General features: G+C 49.5%; 1 protein-coding gene and 1 long non-coding RNA gene across 4 annotated transcripts in view; one reads left to right on the top strand and one right to left on the bottom strand.

The window, feature by feature from the left end:
* si:cabz01090165.1 (uncharacterized protein LOC100333421 homolog) overlaps nt 1-27,662 on the bottom strand; it is a 116,455-nt gene that overhangs the window by 51,662 nt on the left and 37,131 nt on the right. For all 3 annotated transcript variants that reach the window (XM_041073339.2, XM_041073341.2, XM_041073340.2), the window contains one exon: nt 22,247-22,353. The gene's annotated coding sequence lies outside the window, so the exon portion shown is untranslated. The remainder of the gene's footprint in view (nt 1-22,246; nt 22,354-27,662) is intronic.
* LOC129605022 (uncharacterized) lies at nt 698-15,988 on the top strand. The gene is made up of 6 exons (XR_008696484.1): nt 698-819; nt 1,035-1,161; nt 6,079-6,142; nt 14,794-14,969; nt 15,051-15,324; nt 15,414-15,988. It is a non-coding gene; the product is annotated as an uncharacterized LOC129605022 (long non-coding RNA).

The following is a 27,662-nucleotide window of genomic DNA, read 5'->3' as shown; positions in this document are numbered from 1 at the left end:
GTTTCTCTCATGAGTTTGTGTAAAAGTGAACCAAACACCATTAAAACCAGATGACGATTTATGAGTGTAACGCTTTAAATATGCAGAACAAACCAAAGGCGACGGTGTGAGGTAGCGGCCACGCCATCGACATAGTGGGAATCGTCTGCAAAGGTTCTTATGTTACAGACAGTAAAATGTGGAAAAACCTGAAAAGTCCGACCGTGAATGAATATGTTGAGTCCAGACGTGTCGTCCTTCAGCCTCAATGACACGGAGGACGAGCGAAGGCTCCAGGTCTGGTTTGTTTGACAGGCAAACAAAAACATCTACGCACAAAGAAGCAGATGACTGGACGCTGGCGCTGGTTGAACTGGTTGAACTGGTTGAACCTCTGAGCCCCATCGGAGGCGTCTGACCCACTGTACCACAGGGTTAAAGAGCAAAGCCAGCTCTCTGACTGGGCATCAAGCAGCGTTTGAGCCTTCACGCTCCTGCTCTCATGGTGTGTACGTCAGGCAGTCGCCTGCAGACAAGGAGGCACGAGGGGAAGAAAGGCTGAATCCAACAGGAGAAGAAGGTGGTGCTGGTGGAGACCAGAGACTGGTCGGGTTCACCTACGGCTCTGACGTGGACCCGGACCCGGACAAGCAGAGCAAACGCAGGCCCAGGTCCAGAGTCCAGCTGTAGCCGACTGGTAGCCATAGACGCCGAGGGGTCCAGAGGAGGAACCATCCGGGTCGGACCGATCCAGGCTGCAGGAGACAAAGCACTTCCTGGTTCTGCGCTTCGCCAAGTAGCTGAGTTCCATGTGTTCGTTGATGATCAAAGACTTGACAGGTAAGAAAAGCTACACTTATGATATAACAGCCACAAGCCTATGAATGGCACTATGCACTGTTGCATTGTGGGTAATTTGGGTGCCACTGAAACAATGGTTAAAGGATTCAAGCCCGACGTCTGCCTCCGATGCTAAAAAAGAGCGAGCTGCCGTCCTTCAGATGCTCCGTCCCTCTTTCTCCACTTCACTCTGACTGCTCGGTTTTTGTTTGCAGCCTTTTCATCCCACCAGCATCCGGCCTCCCACTGAGACGTGGGGAGATGGGCTTGGCCCACTTCCTAAACTGTGTTGTCACCATATTAAAAAGATCCTTTGAGGTTGAAGTGCAGGAGAATAAATAGGTGAGTGCAGGAAATTGTCTGAGTTTCTAAGCCCATTTTCTGCTTAGGAACTGTCAGCACTTCTAGAAATGCGCTGGCTGTCGTCCTCATCCTCCTCCTCCTCCAGCTGCTACGTAAACTCGGATCAGCGCTGGTGGCACCTCTGCTTTGTCCACTGTTTACTTTACTTCTGAAGAGATTGATTGAGAGCAGTACCAGCAATCAACCGACCACAAACTGCTGCTCCATTTCAATCGGCCCCATGTGCCCAGCAGAGGTTGTACTTCCTGAGACAGGTCAGAACGTTCAACCTGCCAGGAGCTGCTGACCACCTTCTACACGGCCATCGTCGGGTCTGTCCTCTGCACCTCCATCACTGTGGTTTGGTTCAGCCACTAGCAGGACAGACACAGACTGCAGTGGGTGGTCCAGTCAGCAGAAAAGATTATGGGGACTGACTCAAGAAACTGGCTGTCAGCATCACTGCTGACCTCACACACCCCGCACACAAACTGATTAAGCTCATCCCACCAGAACCATCAGAACCACCAGACACAGAGTCAGCCTCTCCCTCAGCCGTGTCTGAACTGAGCTCGCCACTCACTGCTGTAAATGTCTGTAATAACTTATGTAAATAATTCTAATAGAACCAGAGAACCAGAACCACAGAGGCGGAAACTGACCGTATCCAAATCAAGATTCAAGATTCTTTTACTACCATTTTACTCAGTACTGTATATATACAATACACAGGCTGAAACCAAATTCAGTTCCTCACCAGCTGCTGACAGTGCAGAATAGGAATAACACGTAATTATAAATAAGTAAGTAATAAGTAATAAAAAGAAGATGCAGAATAAAATAATTTTAGATAGAAAGAAAGAACATACTTCACATAAAAGGTGACGACAGTGCTCTAAGTTGTGGTTGCAACCAGGATCCTGCTGTTTCCCCTGTTCTACATCACACCTGCTCCCTCACCACACTGCGCCTTTGGACCACGCCCACTCCCTCTCTCCTCCAGTAAAGTGCCTTCAATCAGGACAACACACCTGGACCTTCACCTCTGCCTCCCTTCAAATACACTCCCAGCCCTTTAATTACTGCTGGGTCATTACCATATCACTTATGTTACTGCTACTCTTACCAGACTACTCATCACCTTTGACTTTGTTTGGGACAGACACTAAGCATGTGGAAAGGTTCCTGAACTCTTGTTTTTGAGTATGTTTGTTGCCTTGGTTTGGCCATGTCCTGCGTTTGTTTAACTCTGCTCATGTTAGCCACGCGTTGCTAGGGTCTAGCCCTGCCTTAGCTCTTACTCACATTTAGCCCTGCCTTAGCTCTTACTCACATGTAGCCCTGCCTTAGCTCGTACTCACATTTAGCCCTGCCTTAGCTCGTACTCACATTTAGCCCTGCCTTAGCTCTTACTCACATTTAGCCCTGCCTTAGCTCTTACTCGGGTCTAGCCCTGCCTTAGCTCGTACTCACATTTAGCCCTGCCTTAGCTCTTGCTCACATTTAGCCCTGCCTTAGCTCTTGCTCACATGTAGCCCTGCCTTAGCTCGTACTCACATTTAGCCCTGCCTTAGCTCTTACTCACATGTAGCCCTGCCTTAGCTCGTACTCACATTTAGCCCTGCCTTAGCTCGTACTCACATTTAGCCCTGCCTTAGCTCTTACTCACATTTAGCCCTGCCTTAGCTCTTACTCGGGTCTAGCCCTGCCTTAGCTCTTACTCGGGTCTAGCCCTGCCTTAGCTCGTACTCACATTTAGCCCTGCCTTAGCTCTTACTCACATTTAGCCCTGCCTTAGCTCTTACTCGGGTCTAGCCCTGCCTTAGCTCTTGCTCACATTTAGCCCTGCCTTAGCTCTTGCTCACATGTAGCCCTGCCTTAGCTCTTACTCACATTTAGCCCTGCCTTAGCTCTTACTCGGGTCTAGCCCTGCCTTAGCTCGTACTCACATTTAGCCCTGCCTTAGCTCTTACTCACATTTAGCCCTGCCTTAGCTCTTACTCGGGTCTAGCCCTGCCTTAGCTCGTACTCACATTTAGCCCTGCCTTAGCTCTTACTCGGGTCTAGCCCTGCCTTAGCTCGTACTCACATTTAGCCCTGCCTTAGCTCTTACTCACATTTAGCCCTGCCTTAGCTCTTACTCGGGTCTAGCCCTGCCTTAGCTCTTGCTCACATTTAGCCCTGCCTTAGCTCTTGCTCACATGTAGCCCTGCCTTAGCTCTTACTCACATTTAGCCCCGCCTTAGCTCTTGCTCGGGTCTAGCCCTGCCTTAGCTCTTACTCACATGTAGCCCTGCCTTAGCTCGTACTCACATTTAGCCCTGCCTTAGCTCGTACTCACATTTAGCCCTGCCTTAGCTCTTACTCACATTTAGCCCTGCCTTAGCTCTTACTCGGGTCTAGCCCTGCCTTAGCTCGTACTCACATTTAGCCCTGCCTTAGCTCTTACTCGGGTCTAGCCCTGCCTTAGCTCGTACTCACATTTAGCCCTGCCTTAGCTCTTACTCACATTTAGCCCTGCCTTAGCTCTTACTCGGGTCTAGCCTTGCCTTAGCTCTTGCTCACATTTAGCCCTGCCTTAGCTCTTGCTGACATGTAGCCCTGCCTTAGCTCGTACTCACATTTAGCCCTGCCTTAGCTCGTACTCACATTTAGCCCTGCCTTAGCTCTTACTCACATTTAGCCCTGCCTTAGCTCTTACTCGGGTCTAGCCCTGCCTTAGCTCGTACTCACATTTAGCCCTGCCTTAGCTCTTACTCGGGTCTAGCCCTGCCTTAGCTCGTACTCACATTTAGCCCTGCCTTAGCTCTTACTCACATTTAGCCCTGCCTTAGCTCTTGCTCAAATTTAGCCCTGCCTTAGCTCTTGCTCACATGTAGCCCTGCCTTAGCTCTTACTCACATTTAGCCCCGCCTTAGCTCTTGCTCGGGTCTAGCCCTGCCTTAGCTCTTGCTCGGGTCTAGCCCTGCCTTAGCTCTTGCGCGGGTCTAGCCCTGCCTTAGCTCTTGCGCGGGTCTAGCCCTGTCTTAGCTCTTACTCAACACAGTAACTGAGCCTCCATGTCTCCACGTCACCGGCTTTAAACGATGAGGCAAACTCTCCATTAACCTCTGCACCTGGTAAACATCCTGACAACATCTGCCTCCACACGCCTCCCTCCAACCTGGCAACCACTTCACATCTGAAGAGGCTGATGTGACAGCAGGGTTCTCTCCACTGTGCTCACTCTAAAATCCACTCATCTCTATAAAATCACTCCAACACAGCAACTTTCCCCTGTTGTAAGCCTTTGCCTCAACCTGGCAACCACAGCAGGTGTAGCCCTCTGAGGAAGATAAGCTGAGTAGGACAAACTCTCCTCATCCTCCTACAGCCTCACTCTGCAGCTTTGTTCAGCCTCTTTAGATACCGTACACATCAAGGTTGGTGTGAGTGAGTCTACGTGGCTGAAGGCATCAGCTGATTCTGTCTTACGTTGGGTTTAGTGCATTCAGGATGTAGAACTGACCCAATCTGACCCAGTAGGTCTGTTGAGGTCAAGACATTCAGCCTGGAGCAGCAGCTTGATGCCTCTGCCCCCGAGTCTGCAACATGCAAATACACCAGGACATTAGAGCAAAAGCTAAAGCTCTGAGGATTCGCTGTGTGAGTAGAAGAGATGATCTGCGTCGGCATCGCTCTCACACCAGGAGAAAATCAATATCAGACGGCAGCAACCAAAAAAGACTGAATGAGTCAAAGTGGGTTTGTGTGTGGATGCTGCCACATCTCGTATCAGACCTCCAAACCGCATCGTCAAGGAAACCTCCACTTAATCACAGCCTGTGAGAAGCCTCTGGCTGTGGGATCGGTTTCCAGCTGCTTTTCTGCTAATACGTGTGTTCAGGCCAACATCAGCTGCTGGTCACATGAGCAGAACAGGTTCCAGCAGAATCTCAGTCTTCCTCAAAGATCAATAGATTGGAGCTTGACATTAATACAAGTCCAAAATCTCAGTTGTAGTAATAATTGACCCTATAGTTTGGTGTCATATTGACGTAGAGAGGAGGTGCATCGTCTCACTTGAGGTCAAGATCAAATCAGTTGGAACTTCTACAGCAGAGCTTCAGGACACGAGGCCACAGTCGACCACTCAGTGGCTCAAGCATCTCAAGCAAGTTGATCAAACACTTTCTCCCATGTGCAAACAGAAGTAACCCCAGCAACAGAATAGTTCCTATGCATATTCAACTGAAGCGCCCTTCACGTCCCTCCACACTCAGCCACTAAGCTGCAGCAACCTCTTTGAAGTGGAGCTCGATTCTGCCACAGAGCTAAAAAAATCCTACTATCAAAGAGGAGACAGGAGGAAATAAAGCGGCATCCTCCTCTTGTGCCTTTCAGCTTTGAAGAGGAACCAGGCAGGGCCTGGACCGGCCCGGCTCAGCTGTATTTCACCTACGAGCAGACGTGATTAAAAACAAGCTCGTTAGACGATCGACTGTTGGCCCAGACACTGAGGACGCTCGGACACTGCAAACAACAGTGTCAGACAAAAAGAGAGACAAAAGAGGAGAAGACGCTGAGCAGGAGCCAGAAGCTTCAAGGACTGAGTGAAGCTGTAATTACTGAGGACCGGTCGTCTGAGCCCATCAGGATCAGAAGCCTGGGCGCCCTGCTCCCCCGTCTCCTCCTCCTCTCACTCTCCATTTCCTTCAAACCATCACCATTTCAAGATCAGCCATTCGTGTTCTGCTTCAGTCTTTTCGCCCTCCCGTCACTCAGAAAAGCCTTTTTCACTCTATTCTAACCACTTTATCTCTCATCTAATCAATTTCTTTTCCCTTGACCGATCGCTGCGCTCTTCTCTCAACAGTCTTGAACTTCTTGTCTTTCCCACTCATCACTCGTTTCTCTCTCATCCTCTCACATCTGCAGATTTTCATTTCTCTGGCCTTCGATGCTCCAGGGCCTGATTTGAAGATAGCAGCATGCGATTACTGTGAGTATTCAGGTGTTTGACAGCCTGGTCGCTAACGTGACCCCTGGAGGCCTTGGCTTTTTGCTTCTCCAGCAGTTTATTGGATAATAAATGTGCTCAACTCTCCTCTTCTACCAGCTCTCATCCAACAGTAACAAACAGGGTCGTGTCTGTCCGTGTCCTGAGCTACAGCAGCTGACATCAGTCACCAGACTGTCTGACTGCTGATCCATAGTGATTTGGTTTCCTCACCAACGGACAGACACAGAAAATGGACCACAAACAAAATAAACACCAGTTCTCGTGTTGCTCCTTCTCATCCTTCTATGACGGATGCGTTGCCTCCAGAGCTGCCCTCAGGTTTGACTGTGCTCATCAGTACTCATCTGACGGTCTCCAAGGCAACAGGACGCTTAATGCAGAGCACTAAGTCAAGGAAGTTGTTGGTCAGTGCCAAACAATGAAAACATGCACATCAGTCAAACCGACGAAGGGTCTCAATGTTATTTAACGGCCATAATGAACCTACAAGATGCTTGCGGTCTTGACTCGTCTTGTCTCTGGTGCCTTTGTGTCACTGCATCATGCACTTATTGGCTGTATTTCAGAGGATCGTTGGTAACTTGCAGGTTTCCGTGGTTTGACTGAGGAAGAGGCTGAAGCCCAAGCAGCTCCTGTGTGTTTATGTGTCAAATTATGACTGAACCTAATAGTTTTGGAGGAGCAGGTTCCAGCTGTGTGGCTGCTAGAGGATGTCAGAGAACCTGTGGGCTGGTCAGCGAGTCAATTATCTCTGTGTGCAGCAGATCAGCTGCTCACAAACACAGTTATTATAACCAGTGATTAGCTCCGGCACCAGCCCTCCACCACACGTGCCTCCTCCTGATTGACCTGGAGTGGGCCTCTTCGCCGTTCGTGGGTAATCAGATGGAGATTACAGGCAGAACGAGACGTAAGGACACAAGATGGAGGGATAAACACAGACGCAGCATCACGGAGGCAGAGAAGCAGGAGCTCGTGGGATAATGACGGGACGAGAGCGTGTGTAGTGTTCTTAACAGGTGGCTGAGAGCCAGTTAGTCTGGGTGGAAGCACTTCTGCCTATAACGGTGGAGGACTCCCATTTATAGTGGAGTAGGCCTCTCTGGGCCTCGCTCCCCCCCTTTAGTGCAAATCCAGCACTGTGTTCACATAAGTAACGTCAACATGTATGTTTTGTGTCTCGATTAAGGAGCAGGCCACTAGGTGGCAGTGCTGCTTATGTTCCCTCAGAATGGACGGACGGTCTTCGTTTGGTGTGTCCTGAACACTCATCATGTATCACATTCCTGACAGAGACACTGATCCAGAACCTGTATCATCTGCAGCAGCACACAGAAGAGGACTCAGTAAAAACACACTAGAAAACCTGAGAGAGAAACGGGTTCAAAATGACGCTAAAGCAGATCAGCTGGTTGATGTTCTGCTGTGATACAACTGCCGTTACACAAAAAGATTTAGAATTCATTGTTTAACGCCTTAATGGTTTCAGCAGAACACAAGGATTCAAGGTCACTCCTCCACCGGCTCATCAGCCTGCGCCGCCAAAACAACAGCGTTCTCTGCAGCAGAGGAACACTACAAGGACACAACTGTTCTAATAAACAAGCCTCACGACAAGAAGAAACAAGTCAGTAAATAACCTGCAGCAAACAAAGCAGACGAACCAAAGCCACGACTCCATTAAATGCTGCATGGACCAGAGGCGCCGTTAGCACCGTTAGCACCATTAGCACCATTGCTGCCTGGGTTCCGTTGCTGCTTAGGTTCCGTTGCTGTCTGGGTTCTGTTGCTGCTTAGGTTCCGTTGCTGTCTCGATACGATTGCTGCTTAGGTTCCATTGCTGCCTGTGTTCCGTTGCTGCTTAGATTTTGTTGCTGCTTGGGTTTTGTTGCTGCTTAGGTTCCGTTGTTGTCTGGGTTCCGTTGCTGCTTAGGTTTTGTTGCTGCCTGGGTTCCGTTGCTGTCTCGATACGGTTGCTGCTTAGGTTCCGTTGCTGCCTGGGTTCCGTTGCTGTCTCCATACAGTTGCTGCCTGGGTTGAGTTGCTGTCTCGACACAGTTGCTACTTAGGTTCCGTTGCTGTCTCGACACAGTTGCTGCTTAGGTTCCGTTGCTGTCTCGATACAGTTGCTGCTTAGGTTCCGTTGCTGCCTGGGTGCCGTTGCGGCCTGGGCTCTGTTAATGCCTTGGTTCTGTTGCTGTCTCTATATGGTTGCTGCTTAGGTTCCATTGCTGCCTGGGTTCCGTTGCTGCCTGGGCTCTGTTGCTGCCTTGGTTCTGTTGCTGTCTCTATATGGTTGCTGCTTACGTTCCGTTGCTGCTTAGGTTTTGTTGCTGCCTGGGTTCCATTTCTGACTCGATACGGTCTCTGCTTAGGTTCCGTTGCTGCCTGGGTTCCGTTGCTGCCTGGGTTCCGTTGCTGCCTGGGCTCTGCTGCTGCTTTGGTTCTGTTGCTGTCTCGATACGGTTGCTGCTTAGGTTCCGTTGCTGCCTTGGTTCCGTTGCTGCTTAGGTTTCGTTGCTGCCTGGGCTACGTGCTGCTTAGGTTCCGTTGCTGCTTAGGTTCCGTTGCTGCCTGGGCTCCGTTGCTGCTTAGGTTCCGTTGCTGCTTAGGTTCTGTTGCTGCCTGGGTACAGTTGCTGCTTAGGTTCCGTTGCTGTCTGGGTTCCGTCGCTGCTTAGGTTCCGTTGCTGCTTAGGTTCTGTTGCTGCCTGGGTACGGTTGCTGCCTGGGTTCCGTTGCTGCCTGGGCTCCGTTGCTGCTTTGGTTCTGTTGCTGTCTCAATACGGTTGCTGCCTTGGTTCCGTTGCTGCTTAGGTTTCGTTGCTGCCTGGGCTCCGTTGCTGCTTAGGTTCCGTTGCTGCCTGGGCTCCGTTGCTGCTTAGGTTTTGTTGCTGCCTGGGTTCCGTTGCTGTCTCGATACGGTTGCTGCTTAGGTTCCGTTGCTGCCTGGGTTCCGTTGCCGTCTCCATACAGTTGCTGCCTGGGTTGAGTTGCTGTCTCGACACAGTTGCTACTTAGGTTCCGTTGCTGTCTCGACACAGTTGCTGCTTAGGTTCCGTTGCTGTCTCGATACAGTTGCTGCTTAGGTTCCGTTGCTGCCTGGGTGCCGTTGCGACCTGGGCTCTGTTAATGCCTTGGTTCTGTTGCTGTCTCTATATGGTTGCTGCTTAGGTTCCATTGCTGCCTAGGTGCCGTTGCGGCCTGGGCTCTGTTGCTGCCTTGGTTCTGTTGCTGTCTCTATATGGTTGCTGCTTAGGTTCCGTTGCTGCTTAGGTTTTGTTGCTGCCTGGGTTCCGTTTCTGACTCGATACGGTCTCTGCTTAGGTTCCGTTGCTGCCTGAGTTCCGTTGCTGTCTCCATACAGTTGCTGCCTGGGTTGAGTTGCTGTCTCGACACAGTTGCTACTTAGGTTCCGTTGCTGTCTCGACACAGTTGCTGCTTAGGTTCCGTTGCTGTCTCGATACAGTTGCTGCTTAGGTTCCGTTGCTGCCTGGGTGCCGTTGCGGCCTGGGCTCTGTTAATGCCTTGGTTCTGTTGCTGTCTCTATATGGTTGCTGCTTAGGTTCCATTGCTGCCTGGGTTCCGTTGCGGCCTGGGCTCTGTTAATGCCTTGGTTCTGTTGCTGTCTCTATATGGTTGCTGCTTAGGTTCCATTGCTGCCTGGGTTCCGTTGCTGCCTGGGCTCTGTTGCTGCCTTGGTTCTGTTGCTGTCTCTATATGGTTGCTGCTTACGTTCCGTTGCTGCTTAGGTTTTGTTGCTGCCTGGGTTCCATTTCTGACTTGATACGGTCTCTGCTTAGGTTCTGTTGCTGCCTGGGTTCCGTTGCTGCCTGGGTTCCGTTGCTGCCTGGGCTCTGTTGCTGCTTTGGTTCTGTTGCTGTCTCGATACGGTTGCTGCTTAGGTTCCGTTGCTGCCTTGGTTCCGTTGCTGCTTAGGTTTCGTTGCTGCCTGGGCTCCGTTGCTGCTTAGGTTCCGTTGCTGCCTGGGCTCCGTTGCTGCTTAGGTTCCGTTGCTGCTTAGGTTCTGTTGCTGCCTGGGTACGGTTGCTGCCTGGGTTCCGTTGCTGCCTGGGCTCCGTTGCTGCTTTGGTTCTGTTGCTGTCTCGATACGGTTGCTGCCTTGGTTCCGTTGCTGCTTAGGTTTCGTTGCTGCCTGGGCTCCGTTGCTGCTTAGGTTCCGTTGCTGCCTGGGCTCCGTTGCTGCTTAGGTTTTGTTGCTGCCTGGGTTCCGTTGCTGTCTCGATACGGTTGCTGCTTAGGTTCCGTTGCTGCCTGGGTTCCGTTGCCGTCTCCATACAGTTGCTGCCTGGGTTGAGTTGCTGTCTCGACACAGTTGCTACTTAGGTTCCGTTGCTGTCTCGATACAGTTGCTGCTTAGGTTCCGTTGCTGCCTGGGTGCCGTTGCGGCCTGGGCTCTGTTAATGCCTTGGTTCTGTTGCTGTCTCTATATGGTTGCTGCTTAGGTTCCGTTGCTGCTTAGGTTTTGTTGCTGCCTGGGTTCCGTTTCTGACTCGATACGGTCTCTGCTTAGGTTCCGTTGCTGCCTGGGTTCCGTTGCTGTCTCCATACAGTTGCTGCCTGGGTTGAGTTGCTGTCTCGACACAGTTGCTACTTAGGTTCCGTTGCTGTCTCGACACAGTTGCTGCTTAGGTTCCGTTGCTGTCTCGATACAGTTGCTGCTTAGGTTCCGTTGCTGCCTGGGTGCCGTTGCGGCCTGGGCTCTGTTAATGCCTTGGTTCTGTTGCTGTCTCTATATGGTTGCTGCTTAGGTTCCATTGCTGCCTGGGTTCCGTTGCTGCCTGGGCTCTGTTGCTGCCTTGGTTCTGTTGCTGTCTCTATATGGTTGCTGCTTACGTTCCGTTGCTGCTTAGGTTTTGTTGCTGCCTGGGTTCCATTTCTGACTCGATACGGTCTCTGCTTAGGTTCTGTTGCTGCCTGGGTTCCGTTGCTGCCTGGGTTCCGTTGCTGCCTGGGCTCTGTTGCTGCTTTGGTTCTGTTGCTGTCTCGATACGGTTGCTGCTTAGGTTCCGTTGCTGCTTAGGTTTCGTTGCTGCCTGGGCTCCGTTGCTGCTTAGGTTCCGTTGCTGCCTGGGCTCCGTTGCTGCTTAGGTTCCGTTGCTGCTTAGGTTCCGTTGCTGCCTGGGTACAGTTGCTGCTTAGGTTCCGTTGCTGTCTGGGTTCCGTTGCTGCTTAGGTTCCGTTGCTGCTTAGGTTCTGTTGCTGCCTGGGTACGGTTGCTGCCTGGGTTCCGTTGCTGCCTGGGCTCCGTTGCTGCTTTGGTTCTGTTGCTGTCTCGATACGGTTGCTGCCTTGGTTCCGTTGCTGCTTAGGTTTCGTTGCTGCCTGGGCTCCGTTGCTGCTTAGGTTCCGTTGCTGCCTGGGCTCCGTTGCTGCTTAGGTTTTGTTGCTGCCTGGGTTCCGTTGCTGTCTCGATACGGTTGCTGCTTAGGTTCCGTTGCTGCCTGGGTTCCGTTGCCGTCTCCATACAGTTGCTGCCTGGGTTGAGTTGCTGTCTCGACACAGTTGCTACTTAGGTTCCGTTGCTGTCTCGATACAGTTGCTGCTTAGGTTCCGTTGCTGCCTGGGTGCCGTTGCGGCCTGGGCTCTGTTAATGCCTTGGTTCTGTTGCTGTCTCTATATGGTTGCTGCTTAGGTTCCATTGCTGCCTAGGTGCCGTTGCGGCCTGGGCTCTGTTGCTGCCTTGGTTCTGTTGCTGTCTCTATATGGTTGCTGCTTAGGTTCCGTTGCTGCTTAGGTTTTGTTGCTGCCTGGGTTCCGTTTCTGACTCGATACGGTCTCTGCTTAGGTTCAGTTGCTGCCTGGGTTCCGTTGCTGCCTGGGTTCCGTTGCTGCCTGGGCTCCGTTGCTGCTTTGGTTCTGTTGCTGTCTCGATACGGTTGCTGCTTAGGTTCCGTTGCTGCCTTGGTTCCGTTGCTGCTTAGGTTTCGTTGCTGCCTGGGCTCCGTTGCTGCTTAGGTTCCGTTGCTGCCTGGGCTCCGTTGCTGCTTAGGTTTCGTTGCTGCCTGGGTACGGTTGCTGCTTAGGTTCCGTTGCTGTCTGGGTTCCGTTGCTGCTTAGGTTCCGTTGCTGCCTGGGTACGGTTGCTGCCTGGGTTCCGTTGCTGCCTTGGTTCTGTTGCTGTCTCGATACGGTTGCTGCTTAGGTTCCGTTGCTGCCTTGGTTCCGTTGCTGCTTAGGTTTCGTTGCTGCCTGGGCTCCGTTGCTGCTTAGGTTCCGTTGCTGTCTGGGTTCCGTTGCTGCTTAGGTTCCGTTGCTGTCTGGGTTCCGTTGCTGCCTGGGTTCCGTTGCTGCCTGGGTTCCGTTGCTGCCTGGGCTCCGTTGCTGCTTTGGTTCTGTTGCTGTCTCGATACGGTTGCTGCCTTGGTTCCGTTGCTGCTTAGGTTTCGTTGCTGCCTGGGCTCCGTTGCTGCTTAGGTTCCGTTGCTGCCTTGGTTTCGTTGCTGCTTAGGTTTCGTTGCTGCTTAGGTTTTGTTGCTGCTTAGGTTTCGTTGCTGCCTGGGCTCCGTTGCTGCTTAGGTTCCGTTGCTGCTTAGGTTCAGTTGCTGCCTGGGTTCCATTTCTGTTTCGATACGGTTGCTGCTTAGGTTTCGTTGCTGCCTGGGCTCCGTTGCTGCTTAGGTTCCGTTGCTGCTTAGGTTCCGTTGCTGCCTGGGTACTGTTGCTGCCTGGGTTCCGTTGCTGCCTGGGTTCCGTTGCTGCCTGGGTTCCGTTGCTGCCTGGGCTCCGTTGCTGCTTTGGTTCTGTTGCTGTCTCGATACGGTTGCTGCCTTGGTTCCGTTGCTGCTTAGGTTTCGTTGCTGCCTGGGCTCCGTTGCTGCTTAGGTTCCGTTGCTGCCTTGGTTCCGTTGCTGTCTCGATGCGGTTGCTGCCTTGGTTCCGTTGCTGCTTAGGTTTCGTTGCTGCCTGGGCTCCGTTGCTGCTTAAGTTCCGTTGCTGCTTAGGTTCCGTTGCTGCCTTGGTTCCGTTGTTGCTTAGGTTCCGTTGCTGCCTTGGTTCCGTTGCTGCTTAGGTTTCGTTGCTGCCTTGGTTCCGTTGCTGCTTAGGTTCCGTTGCTGCTTAGGTTCCGTTGCTGCTTAGGTTTCGTTGCTGCCTGGGCTCCGTTGCTGCTTAGGTTCCGTTGCTGCTTAGGTTCCGTTGCTGCCTGGGCTCCGTTGCTGCTTAGGTTCCGTTGCTGCCTTGGTTCCGTTGTTGCTTAGGTTCCGTTGCTGCCTTGGTTCCGTTGCTGCTTAGATTTCGTTGCTGCCTTGGTTCCGTTGCTGCTTAGGTTTCGTGGCTGCCTGGGTTCCGTTGCTGCTTAGGTTCCGTTGCTGCTTAGGTTCCGTTGCTGCCTGGGTTCCACCCCCCGTCTTCTGTCTCTCCTCTTTTCTGCCTGGTTCTGCTCAGCTAAACACAGTTCAGTTCTTCCACCGCCCCGTTTGCTGAAGTGCTGCAGAAAAGCATCTGCTCGTATTAAAAACACTGCGGTCTGCAGAGATTTGAGGAAGAGACTCCGGCCGAGTCAGACCCAGCGCTGTGATGCTCTGTGGTCCGGAGCAGCAGGGTAACGTGTGGAGCACTCGGATCCTCTGCGCATGAAGTGTAGCTGAAAAGGAGTTTAATGGGAGTAAGACAAACATATTCATTATGGATGCGCTCATCTTTCGCTCCAGCTGATGGAATCTCCTTCAACACGACGAGCAAATTGTAAAACACAAAAAAGCCTTTTGCATTTCTAATATGAAATGTTGCTTCTGCTCCTCGGTGCAGTAGAAACAATGTTGTCCTGCGTTAGCGTGTCTCATCTACTCACATTCAAACCCAACATCTACACGAGGGAGTTCAATGGCACAAATACGATGACATGGATTCAATGTAGACGGAGCTGACGCCAAACTGTAATTGGAAAAGATGGAGGTTGATGCAGCGACGGACGCGACCTTCAAACGCCAGCAAGAAAAGGAACTAATCTGCATTTTAATTAAGAAGCTGCAGTCTGGAGGCCTGCTGATGGATGGAGCTGCAGTCTAACCTGAGCAACCCGGGTCCACGTCGAGACATGAGGAGACCTCCACTCAGCCAATCACAGAGCAGCTGCCGCCTCAACGCTCCTTTGTGACTTTACACTGATGAACCTTCCTCCCATAGACGTGGTCCTAGGGTTGGGAGTAAAAAAGTCACAGAAAGAACAGTTTGGGCATAAAGTCCGACTTGGAGCGTTTAGCTACAGTCCAGGAACCAGGAAGTCACACGTCGCAGCTGTGGCCGGACTCTTCCAGGCAGCGCTCGCCTGCTGCTCACATGTGTTCTCCAGCGCTGAGTGGCAGGAGGCAGAGATGGGCGCGTGTCACCCTCGGAGTGAAAGCTGTTTGTTGGCGTATGACAGGTCCCCGCAGGAAAATCACAAACAGAGAATGACGGATCCTTTAATTGAAGCCAGCAGCCACATCTGCTCAGAGTTCACCACGCGTTCATTCCCGTTCATTAACATTCAGTGGGGTCCCTCCAATTATTTTCATTGTCAATTAGGTTCTTATTATTTTTCCAATTAAGTGTTTAGTTTAAAAAACAAACAACGCTGCAAATGCCAATCACCACCAACGTTCAGTCTGTTTAATGGGCTCTCATTAGGAACTGGGACACGGACACTTCAGGCCTGAGCTGAGTTCGGATCCAGCAGGACTCGGTACCGCTGCAGCAGAACCCTCGTCCTGCATCAAGCTGTGAGAGACGGGTCGGTGCACGGTGTTAATGTGTATGAATGTGTCCGAGGACAAGACAGTGACTCTCAGCACTTCTCCAGGATGGTATTGATTTACTAAATGGGCAGACTAATATCTGATTATATTCATGTTGGTTAAATATTCATGAAGGCTATCGCTTTACAGCCCCGGAGCAGTTTAGGTACGCACTTGGAGCCATTTAGGCTTGTACACGCACATGAGGCTGAAGCGGTTCTGGTTCCTGTGGGCCGTGGGCTAAGACTGAGCAGAAGGTCGACGCCCAGGTGCAGAGGTGGCATCAGCTCATCCAGCCGCTGGTTTGGATGGAGACACGACAGAGCAGAAGACGAGTTCACAGCCCTGAAGCCGGGCCAGCGTTTGGGTGGTGAAAAATGACCTGCGAGAGCCGTGATCCGATGAACCGCGGTGGTTAGCACAGGTTAGCACATGGATCCTCTACAGGACGATACAGTATGTGGCCTCAGCTCTGGGCTTGTTCTCCTGGTGATTTCCTGCTATTTCCCACAGTTCTGCTGAGTTCAGGCTCATTTTTCTGGCTGCTTTATCCCGGAGCGATCTGCCGGCAGAAGTCACGCTCCTGTAACCTGTCTCCTCTAACGCAGCTCTGACAGCGAGCTGCTCTCTGCTCCCAGACGTTCATCATCTCTGTATCCTCACACAGCGATCTGCAGTCACTTGTCACAGCTGGAAGCTCACTTACTGCTGCTGCAGCTACAGCTGCTTGCACAAAAACACAGATGATGTTTGTCAGGTAGCTGCAAGTGTGTTTTAACTCGGAAGCGTTTCCCAGTCACTTGCAATTAAAAACTCCTCACCAGTGGTGAAGAAGCCTCATTGAAAGGTTGACTCCAGAATAAAGGCCAGGACACAGGGAACCCATTCACTGTACAGTAGGTGGTTTAGGCTTGTTACAGCAGCATTAGGCAACAGCGGAAGAGAAGCACAGCTGATCATATTTCTCCAACATCAGCATCCAGCAGCAGGATGGAAAGAAGCCAGATGCACAGAAATAGCAGCCGCTGCAGTGAAAGCTGGACCAAGCAGCTCGAACAACGGATGAGGATGCGCAGCAGGAACCAGGCGCTGGCATTAAAGCCATGTTCCGTTCCACGTTTTAGCGGAGTGTTGCAGAGTTTGAATGTATGATTTTTAGATCAGAAACACTTCTGACCACTGCTTCTGACACAAGCTTTGAGCCCTCATTAGATGAGTGGGCGTCCATCCGACGTTGAACGGAGCCTCTCTGCTCTCTAGTAACATGGCCATGTTGCTTAGCCTCCCCACTCCGTGACAACTCAGAGTGGAGCCCAGGACGCAGAGTCGCAGTCTTACACGCCTCTCTGCACGTTTTCCACAGCCGCCACCCACTCCACACCACCACCTAAACTATACAAGTCACACTCAAATCAAAGAGGAGTGACTTACCAGAATTTAATAAACATCAAAACAGTTCCTCTTACAGAACAAAGCAACACATATCAGATCTCTCTCATCTAAATCCTTGTTAATAAATGACTTGATAAGTGACCATCACATAGATCTGTTCTGTCTCACTGAAACCTGGCTGCAGCAGGATGAATATGTTACTTTAAATGAGTCGACTCCAATGAGTCACATCAACTATCATGTTCCAAGAAGTACAGGTAGAGGTGGAGGAGTAGCAGCAGTTTATAAATCAGATTTATTAATTACTCCTGAACCTAAACATAGTTATAACTCATTTGAGAGCCTCACTCTGAGCCTTTCTCACCCAGACTCTGAAACTCAGAAACCAGTTGTGTTTTGTATTGTTTACCGTCCTCCTGCTCCATATTCAGAGTTCTTAACTGAATTCTCTGAATTCTTATCTGACTTAGTTCTTAGCACAGATAAAGTCATTGTAGTGGGAGACTTTAACATTCATGTAGATGTTGACAGCAACTGTCTCAGCACTGCTTTTAACTCCTTAATAGGCACTATTGGTTTTACACAGCAGGTAAATGAACCCACTCATTGTTTTAACTATACTCTCAATCTTGTCCTGACATATGGGGTTGAAATTGATAATTTAATGGTTCTTCCCCAAAACCCTCTGTTATCTGACCATTTCTTATTAACTTTTGAATTTACCATAATCGACCCTACAATAGCTGGAAAGAAATCAACCATCCTGCCTGTGCTTTTCAGTCTCTCTATTCCCTCACCTCAACCAGTCAAGGCAGATGGTCTTAAACCTTACCTTGTAAAGTGCCTTGAGACAACCTTGTTGTGATTTAACACGATATAAATAAAATTGAATTGAATTAGAATGTGTCTCCTTCACCTTTGACCTGTGGATCTATAGACACAGGTTCAGTCTCACTGACTGATGACTGAGCTCTCTCTGAGTATATGTTTGCTTTGATGCTTCCTCTGGTGCAGTCCAGCTCTTCTCTCTCTTCCTGACCTGTCAATCACATCCTGGAGCAGCGGTCTGTGTTTACAGTATATGTCCAACATTAGTTAAAGTGGCTTTTTCTGTGGGGGCACAGCTTAATGAATTACCCACACACAGAGCAGATGGTTTCTCTCCTGGATGCTGAGCTGTCACCGCTTCCATCGCCCGTCTCATCATGATGAGAGGCCAGATCACATAACACAGATCGATCCATCAGGAGCGAGCTGGTGAACAGCAGTGGTCCCGTTGAACGACTAGAAAATCCTGTGAACCCACAGCCACAGGCATCTGATCTCCACACAGAGCTTGCCCCGAAGCCCCGGGTACGGTACCAGGAGGTACCAGCAGGTCAGTATTAAGAAGCAGAATGCTCACACCAGAGGCTGAGCATCCCTTCAGAAACATAACCTGACAAACTGAGCCAGTGTCTGACAAGAACAACATCCAAAATGAAGCAATTACCAAAACGACAGAAAGGAGGTGGACCTGCCAGACGCCAGCGTGAGCCTGACAGCGATGCTCCGCCGTTAATGACTTTTCACTTAATGAGGTTTTCCTCTAAAGTCAATAAACATCACAGCACCGTGGAAATAAACGTTTCATTTGCTCGTTATAATTTACAGTTGTTAATTTCCAGAGCCATTTAAGTTTGCTGCCTCTAATTGATCTTCTGCAGCCAGTCTGGAGCTGCCGACTCTGGTGCTTCATTTCTAAAGTTCGCCTGCGAGCTGCTCGTCTTGGAGGCGATTTCAGATGCTGATGAAGCGTGTTTCATCAACTTGAACGGAAAGGCCAGAGTGAAATCTATGGATCTATGGACACATCACACACTCAAACATGCATGTTGTCAGTTCAAACACGTAAACTAACAACAGCTGTGAGATCAGATCACATTTCAGCACCCCTTCATGCAAAACAAAGAGGATCCAAAAGTTCTGGTGTAAAGTCTGTTCTCCCAAGTGGAGGGTTGTGGGAGTTTTGTGAAAAGTCACAGCTTGGAGGTGATATTTTATAACGATCACAAAGCAGCTCTGAATACGACAGTCTTGTGGAACAAAAGTGTCACCGTGACCTGACAGACTTGAAACATGAGGCTTTGTGTCCTGGGTCTGATGTAGGTTTAATGACATCAATCAGATGCTGAAGACACGTCTGTCCTCGGGGCTCGGATGAACGTGCTACAGTAGAACAGTGAAAACAATCACTGTCTGAGTCTGAGCCTTCAGGAAAAACTTTGTCCTTGGCTGCGTTCGTGTTTAACACGTTCCACTGCACATAAGTCATTCAGAGAGATTATATTAGGTTGAGACATCAAATATGAAAATAATCACCCAGAGGCCAAAACACAATGTGAAACAGAGGAAACACATTAACTGGATAGAACCAGGTGACTAACGAGTCCATACACTAGACCAGGACCCGCGGCTCAGCTGCCTCCTGCTCCGGCTCCATGAAATCCCATCGTGTTAATACTGTGGGAATAAAACCATACAGCAGCAGGAAGAGCATCTGGCTGCAGGCTGCGGTCATGGTGAACTGGGCTGGACTTCACACAGAGCTGCATCACGGCCCTTTACCTGCTTCCATCAGGTGACTAAAAAGATGGAGAGAGACAAAGGCAGGAGATTCCTCCTGCTGCAGCGTGACCCACTTCCAGCTGCTATAATTATTCACAAGCTCAGATCTCACACACAGTCACAGCAGCAGGATGGATGTAACAGACACACACAGAGAAGCTACAGCCAGGTGACTGCACACTACTCAAGTCAATGGGAACACAAAGACTCATCAGAAGTTACAGACCTGTGGCTACAGTGTAGCTCGATACAAACGCACACATGCTCGTCTCTGCTTCGGGATCAACCAGGAATAAATAAATGAATGCACACAGGAGCCTGCACCATGCAGAAGCAAACTGTGAAGAAGAGATCTCCAGCCCCGCCCTGTCGCTCTTTGTTTGTGTGGCTGCTTGGTTCGTGCCCATTCACAGTCAGAGCAACAGCTTCTGGTGCCTGTTTGTTGCTGGAATCAAAGCCAGCTGTGCTGAGGTCAGAGGTCAGAGCTGCAGATGACTCATGCTTCTCTTTCTGTCATGAATCACTTAAACCACAAGAGGCCAGATTTGTGAAGCTTCTGTACCAGTAGACTGAGGGAACGTGGCTCAGCCGCTTTAATGTGCTCGTCTCCTCTCGTGGCTTCAATCTCTGGTTAGACGCTCAGCTCCTCCGCTCTTTCACACACTGGGCAATAAATGGACTTTCCATAGGTCGTGCTTATACAGTGGGTGGATTCAGGCCCTCTCTTAAAGATGAGAGGAGAGGGAGGGAGGCTGAGGTGGTGAGAGAGTGAGTCACAGAGAGAAGACACGATAATGGAGAAATACTGTACGATGTGGTGAATCACGAGGCAAATGTGAGGTGCTAAAATGCTCGATGCTCCTCACAGCATCACACTTACACTGGAAAGCAAGGGCGGCTGGCTGCAGGACTGAAGCCTCACATCTCTCCAGGCACTAATTGTCTCTTAATTATTATTCAGTGCAGGCTCTTTGATTGTGAAAATCTCTGCTGATAATATCATCATCTAGTGGAGAGAAATAAAGATGTGAGGCAGAAGAAGAAAGAGCAATGCAATCACAAATGACTTGAAAGACACAAGCTCTTAAAAAAGAGCGAGGGAGGAAGAAAAGCGTGACGAGGACGAGGGCAGAGATGGGAAAGCAAAGAAGCAGCATCTCGTGCGTGACAGAGAGCACGAAAAGACCAAAAGAAGCACCAGCACTCAGACAAGAGGAGGGAGAGAGAGACCGAACAAAAGGATGGAGAGAACGGGTGGAGGACAGAAATGGCGACAGGAAGCACGGGAGGGAGGAGAGGCGAAGCACCTGCAGACTCCTGCACATCTCACCATCCATCAAACACACATCTAAGCAGACACTGTACAGGCCTTTCAAAATAAAAGGCCTGCGGAGCAGAAATTGTTGACGGTTGACGTTACTAATCATGTTTGCTGTGCATAAACGTGGTCAGTGGAGAGGATTCTGGAATAGTTAATTACATAGAAGAGCAGAACTGGATCCGAACGCTGATGCATTCAAAGGTCAAAGCCAGACAAATAGAGCAGGAGTCAGATATGAAGAGCAGGTTAAAGGCTGCGCTGTTCTATTAGCAAACCCAGGCAGAGAAGACAAAGACCCAATAATAACTCCCCATGAATGAGAAGCGAACGGTGTGGGTGTGAGCATGTATCTGAGAGTGCATGGGTTCACGTACGGTTGAGTAGATGTTTGTGGGAAGGTTTGTGGTAGTGTGTGTTGATGGGTGTGTGCGTCTGTGTGAGTGTGTACATGTTTTCTGCTGCCCCCCACCAATAATGCTGCTGTCTCTGTGGGGGGTTCTGTGTGGGCGGCTTGGGTCACAACTCCTGCCCTCCTGGACCTGAAGGTGTGTGGACGGTTCTTCCCTCCACTCGTTTGGCTGGGTGAAGTGGCAGAGCTCTACCATAACACTATTATTGGTATTATATATAATATATAATAAAATAAAAATATTCGTTTTAAAGGTAAACCACAGTACAGCAGTTGTTTATGTTGTTCATGAATGTGTCAGCCTATGGTACATCCCCACGTATTTACTTTGTGCCTATTGATTACTTAACTGATTTGGGGGGTAGGTTGCAACAGTGGTTGTGCAACACACGCACACACACGCACACACACACACATGCACGCACGCACACACGCACATGCACACACGCACGCACGCACACACACACATGCACACACGCACGCACACACACACAGACATGCACGCACACACACACACACACACACACACACACACACACACGCTTATTCTGTAAAGTTTGTGTCTCTGCCCATGGAGGAGCTCTGCTGTCACTTTCTCTACCAACATATGACCTGATTTTATCACCTGAGTATTTGGTTATTAAAAATTATTCAGGTGTGTCTGCAAAAAGTAAAAAGGCTGCAATTTCTTAGTCTTCATCCCAAATGTCCTGTTTCACGCTCCAGCACAGTGCTGTAACACAGTACGATCGCGTTATGGACGCAGGGATATTTGTTGCCGTGACCCTTGCAATCCTCTTACAGCTCTTCTTCCTGGACGGCCGCTGTGTGGTTGATGGAGGAATTGGGGCTTATTGCAGCTAATTCTGCTGCGGCTATTGCGAGTCACTCAGGATAAATTAGAAAAATGACTCATTGTGAGGTTTTACTGGGATGCGTTCTTCTTTAGAAACTGCTGCATGGACTTTCACTGTACACAGTGAAGAGCAGAGAACAGATTCTATCGCATCATTTGTGTGGGATGCGTTTGTAGACGCAGGGCCGTCGGCTGGAACATGTCTGAGCAAATGCTCACATTATTAGACTGAATTAATAATCCAAAACAATGGACCCTGGGCGGGTCGCCAGTCCATCGCAGGGCTGGCCGTTTCATTTCACCCCGTAAGTCTGCTGGATGTCCATCGAGCCATAAGCAGGTTCCTATCCAAAGCACAGGTCGGGCCCAAGCAGACAGAGCTACGCTGAGAACTCGGTCCCTCTGACACCACCATGTTCCACACAGCTGTGACCCTCATCCATCGTATCGGACAAACAGCTATGCGGCCGTGCCACACACTCGTCTACCTGAGCTCACATGGATCTTTAACCTCAACAAGCACTGGAGGAAAAGCTCGTCCAGGTTCTGCTTCTGCTCTGACAAACTGTAGGTTCCCTAACAAACCACCTCTGTAACCTGTCGGGCCTGCAGAGTAATGATGGAGACTTTACAAGCCCCTCATCAAACATTTAATATATGCTCAGGCTATTTTCTGCTTTGCTTGTCACCATTTGTAATTATTTAAGACACATAATCAAAAGAGAATCAGCACATTAAAAATTCCATTATAGACGACCTACCTGCGTTTTCTCGGGAAGCAGGAAGTCCTCAGGTGCAGCCGGATCCTTTATGGGGCCTTCACATTCCAGTCACATCACTGGCCTCAGGGTTACAGGAGGATGACAACCTGCAGCACAGCAGAGGTAAGAAGGAAGAAGGAAAGGAAGAAGGAAAGGAAGAAAGGAGTCCAGGGAGGGAGAGGGGAAGCAGAGCAGTGTCAACACGTTGCATCAGTAATTCATTAGTATTCTTAAAGCTTGACTGCTGTCATCCCTTGCCCTCACCCCTCCCCTCCTCCCTCCCTCCTTCATTTCTCTACCCACTTTTATCAAAGCTGGGAAAGTGTAAATCGAACACCCAGTGATGCAGTTTCCACACAAAGACCTAGAGATGGTTGAGGCTGGAGTCGTGTTGCAGGAGAAACTCAAATGTGTGATAACAATAAAGCTTTTACACGACTTCAAACCTGAAGTAGACACCTAACTCAAATCATTAAATGCAGGATGAGACTTTCATGTTCCGTCATGAGCAGGAGTTTCCAGTAGCGCTGCTGATGTTTCACAGTGAAAACTGAAAAATCAGAGCAGATGCAGTTCTCTGCACTCAGAGGAAAAACTTATTACGTATTTTCAGGAAGTGGCACAACTCTGGATTCCTCTTCAGCTACACACCGAAACGCGTGTTTGTGTCTTGGAGCATGCTGGGAAATGAAAACAGTGTTGAAGCGGAGCTGATTGGTCGATGGAAGCACAGCGTCACTGTGAGCACTGACCTGGTGCTGGAGTTGATGGAAGTCGTTACATCTCATCGCATGCTTTAGCATCTACAAACAGAGCAGTTCTGCTTCAGAGCAGGTCCTTTGTGTTTAGTTCATGCTCAACAAAGATACAAGTGAGTTAATTAAAGAAGTTGGTAAAAGCAGCTACAACAGAAGAAACAGCAGGAAATGTTTGGACAAGAGTGTTAACACACTGTTGGCCAAAAATAGAGGGAAAAATGATTACCAGCAGATCCCACCTGGTTCAGCATCAAAAGGCTCCAGAGTAGTTAGCCTCTGTTAGCTGCGCTAGCATTACCCCACAGCCGTGGACCAGCCTTAGCATGACCTTGCACCCATGAGGGAGGAGACCTAGCATGTGCTAGCAAAGCGCTACCGTGCAGCCCAACGTCAGGATAAACGCACAGAAACCAAACAAACGCTGGGAATAGTTCAATGAGACAAAGCCTTTTCCTGCTTCAGCCACGTAGGCGACACAGACAAACGGTGAGTCACAACAGCAGCCAGTGATGAGAGCAGGTACGAACTGGGTCAGGCTCATGAAGCTGTCTACACAGAAACCCTCAGGCGCCATGACAGCAACCGAAGAGAGAAGCTTCCAGCTTCAGCATCAGCTTCAGAGGCCTGTTCTGAGTCTCCATCCCATCTACTGCGTTTCACAGCAGCTGCAGGTGTCAGTTGTAATTAGCCAGCGTTGTGCTGTGACTCTGCTGCTGCGAAAGGCCAGGAACAAAGCAAATCCAACTGCTTTTGGAAGAATGGACATTTTAATCGTGCTGCAGAAAACGCTTCATTCTTTTCTTTCAAGCCCCATAAATCCAAGCCAACCTCTGAGGGAGGGTCGCTGCTGGGGCACCAAACAGGAAGCTGCACAGCTCCCATCATCTCTGTGAAACCACAGCGTTGGCTTCGTGAAGGCTCAACCCACAAACAGCAGAGGGACTCAGATTCATTACTCAGCGTTTAACTGACACCTTCAGCTCCTGCTCCTGAGCTCCTGTTTTTTTATTCCCTCCTCCTTTTCTGAAGACTGTAATGACAGACAGCACTGACTGGTTCTGGTTCTGATCATCCACATGGGGCATCGTAGGTTTGTAGGTTGATAGAGCCGCTGCCGAGTCTGAATGATAACACGCAGTGTATCCTCTGTGCAGGACTCTGCCTGTGTCACTTACTCATTTTTGAGTCGTGATGTCGGAACCCTTTCCATTTTCTATATAGTTTGTTGTCTTCCTACACCTTAGTCATCTCTGCATTCAACTGACAAACACGGCGCGTACACAAAGACAGGCCGCCCACACCGTGTCAGACTCACTGCAGTGCTGCTGGCTTTGTGTTCATGTGCTCCACAATAACACTGATATGTGTCTGCACCACTTAATGACGAGAAGCGTTACACTACTTTGTCCCACACATGTTCTGCTGCTGCAGCAGCCATTGCTGTAGGTTTGGACTCCAGATGCTCACGCGTCTAAGACGTGCGTCCTCATCATGAGCTGATGGAGACGGTCGCAGCCACCGCCGCCTGGAGGAGTTAACCGCCATTGAAGCAGCATCCATCGTGCTGAGCACTGGACCCGATGTGACACAGTCTTACTGGCAGTAAGGACTGTACTGCAGCAGTGTCTATTACAGCTTCTATAAACTCTAAGATCGAAGCCGAGCTTAATGACGGATCGATGCAAAAGACTGAAGTGACCTTCAGTCGACGTAAAGAGACCAAACATTCTGAATGGAAACCTGCAGGAAGAGGTGATCTGGGACCAGGCCTTTGCATGGACATGCTGCCTTAAACAGAGAAAACAACAGTTCTGAGTCAAATAAAGTTAAATAACTCTAAATGTTTCCTGAACACATCCATCCAAACGCACCAGAGCCTCACAGAAGCCAACCGGCTCCTAATAAAATATAATAACATCCATCAAACCACGTTTGAACAGTTCAAGCGCCTCATGTTTTCTCTTTTAGTTGCTTTAGTTCCACCTTGTCGTCATCTTGTCTCCCCTGATGTCTCCTGCGTCCTTGTGTCCTTGTCTCCTTGCAGCAATCATCCATCGTCTGCGCGTCTGCCTTGGTTCAGCTGTTGGCGCTGACTGATGCGTCCACGTTTCATACTGTGGGGCTTCATAGCCGAGGTCTGGTGATTCGTCACCCGCAGAAGAAAACTCAATCTCAGTTTTAGTCCAGAAATGGTTTCCCCGGGCAACGCCCCTCTCCGTGGAAACAACACGCCACCACATCCAATCTGAGGACCTGCCATGCGTCAGCGCCGCTCAGCCCCAGTGTTTGTGCCGGTGACAGATCGACATGCGTGAGCTCAGGTAGACGAGTGTGACAGCTTGTGTGTTTGTGCTCAGTGTTTTAAAGGTCACAGCTGCAGCGAGTGGTGTCGCTCATCTGTGTACGAACCACTGATTAATCAGTTCAACGTCCCCACACAACATTTTACTTTAGGTCCTTTAAACAAACACAGATTCTGTTCAGGCCAAATGCTTGTCAGGACTGGTTTCTCCTCCTCTCCGCTCCTCTCTTTGTTTCCTAGTTTCCTCTCACTTCCATTCCATTTCATCCTCTGTCTCTCTCCCACCAGTTAGAACAGAACTTCTCCCTGTAAAGTCATTTAGTGGCGCCCGACTGTCACTGGGCCATCGCCTCCATCATCTGTGCCCGACGCAGACAGGAAGGAAAACAAAAACACAGTGGGACAGTAGGAGCAAGGCTCGACACACGGTCGTCACAATCACACAATTCTCTCTGGGTTTTCTTATCACACAGTCACAGAGCTGCGACGTGGAGACCGTGGGGCTGCAGCTACGCGGGCCTTGATTCCAGCATCATGTGAGCAATTTCCAGCTGTAGAGCAGATAATGTTGACGCAGCAAACTCAGGCTCAGGCATGAAGAACACAGCTGTGACGGAGAGAGGAGCAGCGCACCCGGCAGAGGAGGAGGAGGAGGAGCAGCTCCTGCAGCCTGACCATCACCATCACCATCACCACAGCTACAGCTCACACACATCCACATGTGAACCCATGTTCAGCAAAACACGCAGCGTGTCCCCTCACGGCATTCGCGCCACTGGGGGCGCTCTTGTGTTTTTGTTTCCGGAGGTCATTTCCTGTTTGTGCTCTGTTCAATTAGTTCAGTGGAATTCACCTGTGTTGTGTTCTTTACTGTGCTGTGCTTGTTTTCTGTGAAGGTTTGACATTGTTTTATTTCAGTCAATGTTTAGAACTGTTTGCCCGTTATTTACGGAGCATTTTAGTTTCTGCATGTTTGTACAGAGCATTTTGTGTTTATTAGTTTAGTTTGCTGTATGCTCAGAGTACTGAGTTAAGTCAGTTATTCCTGCGTTAGCAGTGGGTTCAGTTTATGTTCTGGGCTTTGGTCCTGCCACGCAGTGAATTCATGTTTAAATATTGTGATCTCATTCCTGCTGAGAAAGCGAGTTTCTTTGTTGTATTTAATAAATCATAATGTTAAACTTTACTTCCTGTGTGGGGTAGTGCGTTTGGGGTCTTCCCCTTTCCCTGTGAGCTGGTCACACTGCTTCCAGGTCACACAGCTGCGAACTCGTCGTGTCTTAGTAGCACGACGAGGTCGCAGCTGTGAGCTCCTTCAATCCTCCGCTGAGCCTCACGGCCGAAAACAGGGGTTTGACTTAACCGGTGACTGACAGGTCCAGTAGTAGTAGTAGTAGTAGTAGTAGTAGTCGCGGTAATGGTGGCAGTAATGGTGGTAGTAGTAGCAGTAATGGTGCTAGTAGTAGTAGTAGTAGTGGTAGCGGCAGTAGTAGTAGTAGTAGTAGTAGTAGTAGTAGTAGTAGCGGTAATGGTGGCAGTAATGGTGGTGGTAGTAGCAGTAATGGTGCTAGTAGTAGCAGTAATGGTGGTAGTAGTAGTAGTAGTGGTAGCGGCAGTAGTAGTAGTAGTAGTAGTAGCAGTAATGGTGGCAGTAGTAGTAGTAGTAGCGGCAGAAGTAGTAGTACTGTAGTTGTTGTTGTTGTAGTAGTAGCAGTAGTAGTGGCAGTAGTAGCGGCAGTAGTAGTAGTAGTAGTACTAGTAGTAGTAGTAGTAGTAGTGATGGTGGCAGCAGTAGTAGCAGTAATGGTGGCAGTAGTAGCAGTAATGGTGGTAGTAGTAGTAGTGGCAGTAGTAGCGGCAGTAGTAGTAGTAGTAGTAGTAGTAGTAGTAGTAGTAGTAGTAGTAGTAGTAGTAGTGATGGTGGCAGCAGTAGTAGCAGTAATGGTGGCAGCAGTAGTAGCAGTAATGGTGGTAGTAGTAGTAGTGGCAGTAGTAGCAGTAATGGTGGTAGTAATGGTGGCAGCAGCAGCAGTAGTAGTAGTAGTCTATCTATAGTCTAGTAGTCTGGTATCTATCTGCAGTTAACCTTCTCCTCATCAGATAAAAAGCTTAAAATGCAGCACAAACGTTCAGCAAAAGATAAATCATTGATCTCTTTGTGTGGAGAGAACGAGGACGAGACAGCAAAGACCATGTGTTTACGACATTGCAAACACCACTTAACAATTTAATTGCACTTTGGAGAAAACACTGTAGTAAATTTACAGCTGCCAGATTGAAATGGACAAACTCAAACATATATATATGTATAATATATACTATATAATATGATACATAAATATACTACAACACCAAA

This window comes from Betta splendens, chromosome 13, assembly GCF_900634795.4.
Source record: "Betta splendens chromosome 13, fBetSpl5.4, whole genome shotgun sequence".
In the NCBI taxonomy this organism is placed as follows: domain Eukaryota; kingdom Metazoa; phylum Chordata; class Actinopteri; order Anabantiformes; family Osphronemidae; genus Betta; species Betta splendens.
This window is presented reverse-complemented; position numbering and strand designations above follow the sequence as displayed.